The sequence below is a fragment of the Haliaeetus leucocephalus genome, unplaced genomic scaffold (assembly GCF_000737465.1).
Source record: "Haliaeetus leucocephalus isolate CR32 unplaced genomic scaffold, Haliaeetus_leucocephalus-4.0 Scaffold228, whole genome shotgun sequence".
Lineage (NCBI taxonomy): Eukaryota > Metazoa > Chordata > Aves > Accipitriformes > Accipitridae > Haliaeetus > Haliaeetus leucocephalus.
Genome location: NW_010972664.1, coordinates 9,102,838 through 9,111,373, shown reverse-complemented (window position 1 = coordinate 9,111,373; position 8,536 = coordinate 9,102,838).

The following is an 8,536-nucleotide window of genomic DNA, read 5'->3' as shown; positions in this document are numbered from 1 at the left end:
GAAAGAAGAAGAAAGAAGAAGAAAGAAAAAGAAGGTAAAGTGGTGGTGTTCTACCAGGGATATTGGTTCAGCTGTGAAGGATGATCAGGAACAATGTCTCCAAAAAGCTAAACTTCTGATGGTTATCCTGAAAAATGGACGAGTCTGTTTCATTCAGAATTTTTCCTAAATTTAGTCTGGCCTGAAACCAAGATACAGTTTCTCCACCAACTCCGTGAGATTTCCTGCCAGTTAATATTTCACAGCATACCTAATGAGCATTGAGAAGTCTGGGACACAGGTCCCTGGAATACTTCAGACTCCACGGTCATGCAAACACCCTAAACAGCCCCTAAACTTCCACTGCAAGTCCTCAGGTCTGGTGGATTTTAAGCAGGTGGAAGTGTGGGTGGAAATTATGGGATGTTTGTACCTTCTCTGTTGGAATCGCACTGATTACAAGTAGCTTTTAATTAGTTATACGGATGCATGTTACATTTCTTTGTAAACCTAGCCCATCTTACCTGATCTTGCAGGTGTGAGTTTCTCTTCTTTTGTCAATGTTGAAACTCATTACTTCACACACTGTTTGGAACTGAGAGTACAGTTTTTCTGCATTTCGAGGGAGGTCCACTGCATTGTACAGGAGCTCCATCCTTCTGTTCTCACTTTCCATAAATCAAAATGAAGCAGTTGCATTATACAACTGTTGTGAAATGAGAAAGGCATCAAAAACCTATATTTGGGAGGAAGAATTGTTGCTATCTCAGCAGATTCAAGGTACCAAGAGTGTGGTCCTGGCTTCTACTGGGGAACCAGAAAGAAGTTTGTCATCCCAAGGTTGAAAACATCAGATGCAATAGGCGGGCATATATCTTCCTTATGAACAATACAGACCATACACCAAGAACAGGCTATAGAAAACAGATACAGAACATTGATCTGGAGTTTGAATTCTTAAATAAGTGCACCCAGAAATTCAAGGTCTGAATCGGGAAGATTAAATAAAACAGCCTAAAAAGCTATACTGTGCTCCTGCCTTATTTTTGACTGCATTATTGTTTATTTATTGTTTTCTTTCTTTGTGTTGACCTGGTGGTTGCTCAGACCTCATGTTGATACCAGGTATGCACAGTGCTGGAGATTCGGCAGACTCAACTGGGCAGGGAAAGAGAGTCTTCTGAAGGCAATCACTTCAGGCATGGTTGACTCGGGAGTTGAGGTTGTGCAAAACCCCCGAAATACTGGGTTATTTCAAAGACAACAACTTTGAGTAACTCTCTGATCAACATCACTCACAGCAGGAGGGAGAAAATGCTACATGCTGAATAACCAGTTGTAAAGGGGTTATGTGATTCTCCCCTGATACCCTCATATTTCACATGCCCGTAGTGTCAGATCTTAATTTACCATCTGTCCTGTCAGGGCATTGGCAGAGAGGTACCACTCTGGAGAACAGATCGGAGTACCTAGTTTCAGAGCCTCCCTCCCTCCATCAGTTTATAAATAGAGATTTAAAAAGGCAATGGTGTAAGCAGGCATTCCCTCCACTGCTCAGAAGGACCACTTAGAGTCGCTGACACAGATGATGTTCTTTCTAGCCTCCACATCCAGGACTTTCCCATGACTCCCAGCTGACATTTTCTCCTTGTACTGTAGATCTCAGGCCCTGAACATTTTCTGCATTTTTAGGAAAACTAGCCTAAAAATAAACTAGCCTTTTAGCACCTGAGATAAAATGGAGAGAAGGAGAGGAGCCATGTGGAGTGGAATTTTGGTGCTGGATATTGCCTGGATCCTCGTGTCTTTCCCTGTGGGCTGGGGCTGCCCAAGGCCACTGGCTCCAGCAGCATCTTCTCTTCTTCAGAACCTTGGAAGAGTCTCTGGGACACTCCTGTGATAAGAATCGCTGAGATAAAGCTGTCATTCACCTCTTGCTTGCATCTCAGCTGTTCTCTCATAGTCCCACTGAAGACCATTACTATTTATACAAAAAAGACCATAATTGTCCCAGCAAGACTCAGAAAGTTTTGGATGTTTGGGCAGAACTCACAGGAGGAAGATGACAGGCACACTCTGCATCTGGACAGCAGGCAGTCAGAAGTGAGGAGCCAACACAACAGAATGGCGGGGCAAGGATTACCAGCTCAAAGGCAGGGTACAACACGATGGAGAAATTGAGTACGTGACTGCTTGGTTCCTGGAATAGTTAGACTGTGGGGGGCTAGGAGAGACAGAATTTGAGAGAGGGAGAAACACCATGCACAAATAATTGGAACTGGCAGCTATTTTGCACAGACCACTTTTGAGAACATTTTAATTCCCTAGTCTTAAAGAAATTTATTTCCCCTTCTTTCTTCCGTACATCAAGCAGCCCTGCCAGCTCCCATGTGAGCGAGCGTAGGGGGCTATTGCTCATTCTTAGCCATATGTTTCTGTCAGATGTTTATTTGCACAAGTGACAAATCGTTCTGAGCTTTTGAAAAGCTACGGGAGGCATTGCCATTCTCCACTCCTACCTCATTTCTGCAGTCATAGCCTGTGCTGCAGTCAAGGAGCAGGCAGCTGCCAGGCAGGCAGGGAGAAGGAACAAGACCCGCAGGCCAAGCAGATGTGGGCTCTGGAGCAGCACCCTCAAACTGCCAAGGAAATGCTCTGGAAATAAAGTGACCCCTCAGTAGTTACAGAAGCGCCCGTCACTCTAGAGAGGAAGATGTTCCTTTCTGGGAAGGAAAAGCTAGTGAGGAAAAGGAGAATGGTGAAACTGAAAGTCTGGCATCTCTGCTACTGCCCCTCTCTGTTGGACTATCAAAGGATTTTTAAAACTCTGCAATTAAGACCTTGTATCCTCATAGTACCATTATCCTTAGCCACAGTGAGGCAAATGAAGCTTAAAGGTAATGCTGCGGTTTTCTCTGTGTCTTTCGTTATTTAAAGAGTAAAGGCCCTATATACTTTTAATGTCCATGTTACTTGCTGGCAAGTTTGGATACCCACAAGACCTTAAAAACAAAGAAATCCTGTGCCAAAAGCAGCAGAAGAAAAGAAGCACTCCTCAGAGAGAAGCTGTTGAAAGGGACAGCTGTAACAAAGATTTGGAGGATATCACAGAATGAGATGTTCACTTTGGGTTGTATCCTTGGTACAAGCTCTGATGGTGATAGTGGTTCTTTCTTAAAGCATGCTTAACTTCTGAAACTAATCTTGATAGCTCTTAATTAATCAGAGACTGGTCCTACCCACCAGCATCACTCTGAAAAGGAGGCAGAGAACATTTGCTTTTCAGTGTAGAATTTCTACTCCTGCCAAGGAAAACCACAGGTTTTTGCTTTTCTTTATTGTGAAGAGCAGATGGAGGCTCCAGTATCTTAAGGGAGTTGGGGGGTGGTAGGAAGTGGAATAGATCCCTCTGACAGTCTGGCCATTCCGGTGTCCGTACGTTAGAGTATTGCTAGTTATTCTTGAAACCCAGTAAAGCAGTTCTTTTCTAGCAATTTGTGATTTGCTAGGTGTTATTCCCAGCTTTCAGGAGATTCAATTTTTTACAAAGATGTCAGTTGTGCTAAGAGCTTTGTCTCTGCAACACCTCAGGGGAAGGTAATCCATTTTGCACTCTTCTTAAACTGTGCCTTCATTTCCTTTGCTTTTCATGTACTAGCATTCTCTCCATTATTTCTAACCGCTTTATCTTCTTTGGCTACAAGTGCTGTACTTCTCTAATCTTGGAAAAATTGCTCTTCCTCCCACTCTACCTTTCTGACTTTCAGTGAATTAGCTGGTGCCTCCATGACAACAAAATTGATCGTATCTCCTCAAGCTGTCTCCATAGGTCTCAGGCAAGCTGTCTGTTCGTGGGACCTTGTCTTCTCTGACAACTCGCTTCCTGGTTTTCCTCCAGTACACTTCAACAGCGACTGCTAAGTTAAAGGTGACATTTTTGGGGCTGTTTCACCTGATTGTTCTGCCACTTCCATGAACATTTCCATCCCTGGCTGTCAATGATTGCTCTTTTTATCCTGTCTGCTTCACAGACTGCTCCAACTTGACGGATCTCAAGTTTTGCAACTTGCTGTTTGTTTTCTAGCCAGCATCAGTGTTTCCCCTATCTTTTACTTGTTACATTTTCTCACTGGAGCCCTCTCACTCTCTAACTTCACCTAGCAGCTCTCTGCTGCTAACTGCCAAATTCATCTCTCTTTAGCCCATCTCCACAGCCCTGGATAGCTTCGTACCTCCAGCCATTTGCTTTGCATCTTCTCATCTGTTTCTCCCACAAAACAGGATTAAAATATCCTGACTTTTTACATCCAAGGTGTGATAACTAAAATGCAAGTGGTAGTTCAGCTGTTACACTCCTTCCCCTCAGTTTAAGCAGCTCAACCGAGTTGGGCAACAGATTTCACAACCAAATGTTGTAGACTTATTGCTTATTTTTGTAATTAGGCCAGTTGAGAAAGATTGCTTCTCATATTTTCCAACATCATTTAAAGCCATTAACTGTTCCACAAAGGAGGTGGGTGTCTGGCTGCAAACCTGCAGTAAGGGTAGAAGAGCGGCCATTCCTAACATTCAGCTCTTGAGCCAAACCAGCACTTTGAGAAGGCTTTAAAATTATTGTTAGTAGTGGTATCATCATCTGGATACTCTTACCTAGTAAGATGTAGAAAAAATGAAGGTGAGCAGACTACCAAAATACCAGCTAATTAGCCTTAGCTTCCTCCAGTATCAACCTATAGTCTGAAATCATTTGGCTTGGGAGGCCTGTAAAACATCATTAACTGTTTTGTTAACTGCCTTGTCCTAGCAGAGCACTTTTTGAATCATACGGATATGTTTGTCCTTTCAGAAAGAGCTGGTCTGTAGCTGCCTTTCTGCAGACAGCAGGAATCCAATATTAACATCAAGTCAGTAGCTCAGGCTAAAATGAGGGACACTTGGGTGGAGTACAAGGAGGACAAAGTCCGCACTGTCCAAATGTAGACCAGAGATCGGTCAGATTTTCTCAGCCCAGAGGAAATAGGCTCACCTCCTGCAAATTAAGGTTGAAAAAGTCTTTTGATTTAGAGTTAGAAAAGAAGCCAGGGCCAGCAAAGCTCTGTCTCCCCACCCCCAATGGAGCAATACATCCTCTAATCCCACAGAAGTTAAAAAAAAACAAAACAAAACAAAAAAACAAAACCAAAAGCAACCAAAACACACCAAAAAAAACCCAAACAACACTTTACTAGTGATTTTTATAGGTAGCGGGCTGGGCTTTTATCTTTGCTTGGGGAACTCTGTGGTTCACGACAGCTGCATTAGGACTATACAGCTGTCAAGCCCCTTTCCAGAGAGAGAGCTGTAACCTCATTTATTCTCAACTTCTGGAGAGCATATTTCTGTTCTAAACATCTTCTGATAACACTGAGAAGCACCTGTTGAATAAGAGGAAAAAAACCCGTGCAGAAAGGCTAGCACAAGGAAACCAGAGACACCTCGCCAAGTGGAGAGGCAACCACTAGCAGGTCCATACTGGCACCCTAGCCTGGTTGAGTACTTCTCGCCTCAGGCACTAGTGACTCCTTTCTTCTGAACGGATTGCAACTCGCTCAGAATTTCTGTTTGTAATCAATTTAGCAATATTCTGCCTACTCCATGCACACGGTAATTTTCATCCATAGCCACACTGCAAATTCCTTGCCACTAGCTGTGCAGCTATCAGCTTCTTAGTGCTCTAAATAGCTCCCGTGTGTCACATTTGAGCAGCTCCCCTGCTCCCAGCTGACATTCCCAGCCCACAGAAATCTGAATATTCCTGCATAGCTCCTCAGTTCAGGAAATCTAGAAATAACATGCTGGTTTACTCTTTATTTCTCCACAAGTTTTGACTTGTGGATCTTCTGGAGATAGTAAAAACAGGAGAAAACCCCTGCGTGTACAACACTCAAATTCAACAATACATGACTGTGCTTTTTAACTGGTTCACAGGCACATTTGTCACCATGAGGCTAAGTCCCCAAGATAGTTGTTGCCTTGCGTAAGAGGAGCCTAGCTAATTCGGCCGTAGACTTAGAAAGGTGGCTCTAATTTCGACTAAAAATACATTTGCATTCCTTCTGCCTTATTCTTAACCACACAGCTTCCCTCTCACAGAGGCACAACCCTTGTGAGCTCCTTTCCCCCTTGTCCAGACTTTCTTTACTCACCACTTCTCCTAAACAGGACACAACCCTGTGTGCCTCCTTCCCAGCTCCCACTTTCAAGTCCCATCTTTCTCCCAGGTGAAAGTGATACAGATTTAACCCCCCCCCAAACCCTCAAAAACTTACTTGTTTTCTCCTTGTTTAGGTAAAGACAGGAAACATTGCTGAACTTGAAGGTTGTATTATATAAAGTGCATCAGTAGGTAAGATGTTACATTGAAATAAGGTCACAGAAAGACAGTGTTATTCCAATTGCACTAAACTTGACAATTGTTTTGCAATTCTTGTCTAAGACAAGCTCCAGATTCTTTCTCAACAATATTTAATTACATTATTGAATCACGTTAAATACAATGAAGCAAATCTTGTTTATTCCCAAGTTAATCACAAAGTGTTACTTTTACCCAAATTTAATCTGGGCAGAATATTTTCAGTTTCACTGTCTTAAAAGCTCAGTATTACACAGCATTTGCTATCTGCTTGGCAGATGTTGTAGTTTAAGGCTGGATTTTTCTCTAGTCATCACACTTTCTCTAGAATTTATTGAGGCTCAAGATTGCAGCAGTCCGTACAATGCCAGAGAGTACTTTGGTAAGGTACGGCCCCACTAGGCAGGAGAGAAGGGGCTGAAGTAGCTGGGTAGGTTTGGCGACTCTGGGTTGCTTTGAAAAACCCACCACACATTCGCTTCCAGCAGCCCTGGCACTGCATCGTACGGACAACCTCAACTCTGCCCTGCGTGCTGCACCCAGCAGTCCCCTACAGAAGTGCCCAGTTTTCATCAAATCACATGTGACAAGGGTTCTTCTGTCCATACTGCTCCTCAGAGATAAGCACAACATAAATAATTTCTTCTACAAAAATACTCCACAGTCAGCAAATGCCACCATGAAAACGCCTTATCCGGGAGCATCCACTTGCCTACAGCAAAAGACCTATCCCTGCAACAGCCATAACACTCCAATGGTTGGTGTGAAGTTAAAAATCAAATGTGCAGTGCAATTCTGTTGATGTGAGTTAAAACAGAATTGGGTTCAAAAGCTGCTAACATTTTATTGAGTAATCACCCTTCTCACAGGGGGAAGATTAGGTGCTGATGCTGAGAGTACTCAGCAGTACCAGTGCTGCTGGTTTCACTTGCCTCCTTACCCATTTGGATGCTGAAGGAGACACAGATTTAGGACTGGGTTTGCCATTCTGAAAGCCTGCAGACAACCTGGAAGCGTAGTTCAGATGTATGCCTACCTCTCCCCCATATGGATTTTCCACCCTCCTAAGGCTGTGCAATTTGTAGGGGAAATTGAGAAGTGTTGTCTCCTCCAATTACAGCGCACCGCAAATGAGAATGTAAACAGGTTATCTGGCAATTAACAGCAGAGTGAAAGTTAACATCAGTCCATTTTTTCCCATCCTAACATAATCTTGCATCTTTTTCAATCCGTGTCCCAGAAACCATCAAAGTGATAGTTCTGTGATGTGTCATTGCTGTTAAACAAAAAAAGTGAATAAAAGGCAAGATGGTCATGACCTTCTTGAAATTTCTTCATGTTTCACATCTCCTAGGCAGAGACCCTGGGGACCAATTCTTTCCTTTAAATTAAAAAACCCAAAGAAACAAAACAGTCACCTCACTTTTCCCAGTGTTTGGTTTTGAAGAACTAACATAATCTGGAAAAGCTGGCTTAATGTATTTGTTAAGAAAAAAATGAAATTTTCTTACAGTGCTTTTGTCCTCTCAGTAATTAATAGATCCAAGTAATTTCAACTGGATATGGTTTTTTGTCTTGAGTTTATTTTCTTCTATTGCACAGCCAACTCATATTTGGCTGTTGATTCATTCAAAGCCCTTCAGTATCTTTGCAAGCTTATAATAAGAAAATGTGTTTTCTCCACTAATAACTCTTGAAGAAGGTAATTTGGATTATTAAATGTTCTCCAAGCCCACTTTCTTATGGTTTATGAGCTCTTCTGGCTTCAGTCATCTGCAGAAAAATTACTGAGGCACATAAGACTCCAGTAAACAGTACTTATTAGTAGCTACAACAAGCCACACAAGTGATATCATTGAGAGTTCAGTATTTTGAGACCAGCAAATATAAAAATTTTATGCTAAACTGTTTCTGTAAATTATAAACAAAGTCCATTGGGATTTTTTAAGAATGAGAATGTTTTTCCTGGAGAAAACATTAGCGGCACTGAAAGAGCTGTGTGTTGACTCTGGGGACCCATTTTGCTGAAAGCAAAGATGGAGAGGTGACCAGCTGGCTTAGAGATGTTGAAAAGGCTTAGAAAATCCTATTCTTATGTTGCTGATTTTGGCCTTAACTTGCTGGCTTGAAAAGTCATGGCGTGATCTGGAACCTTTTCTCACTGGC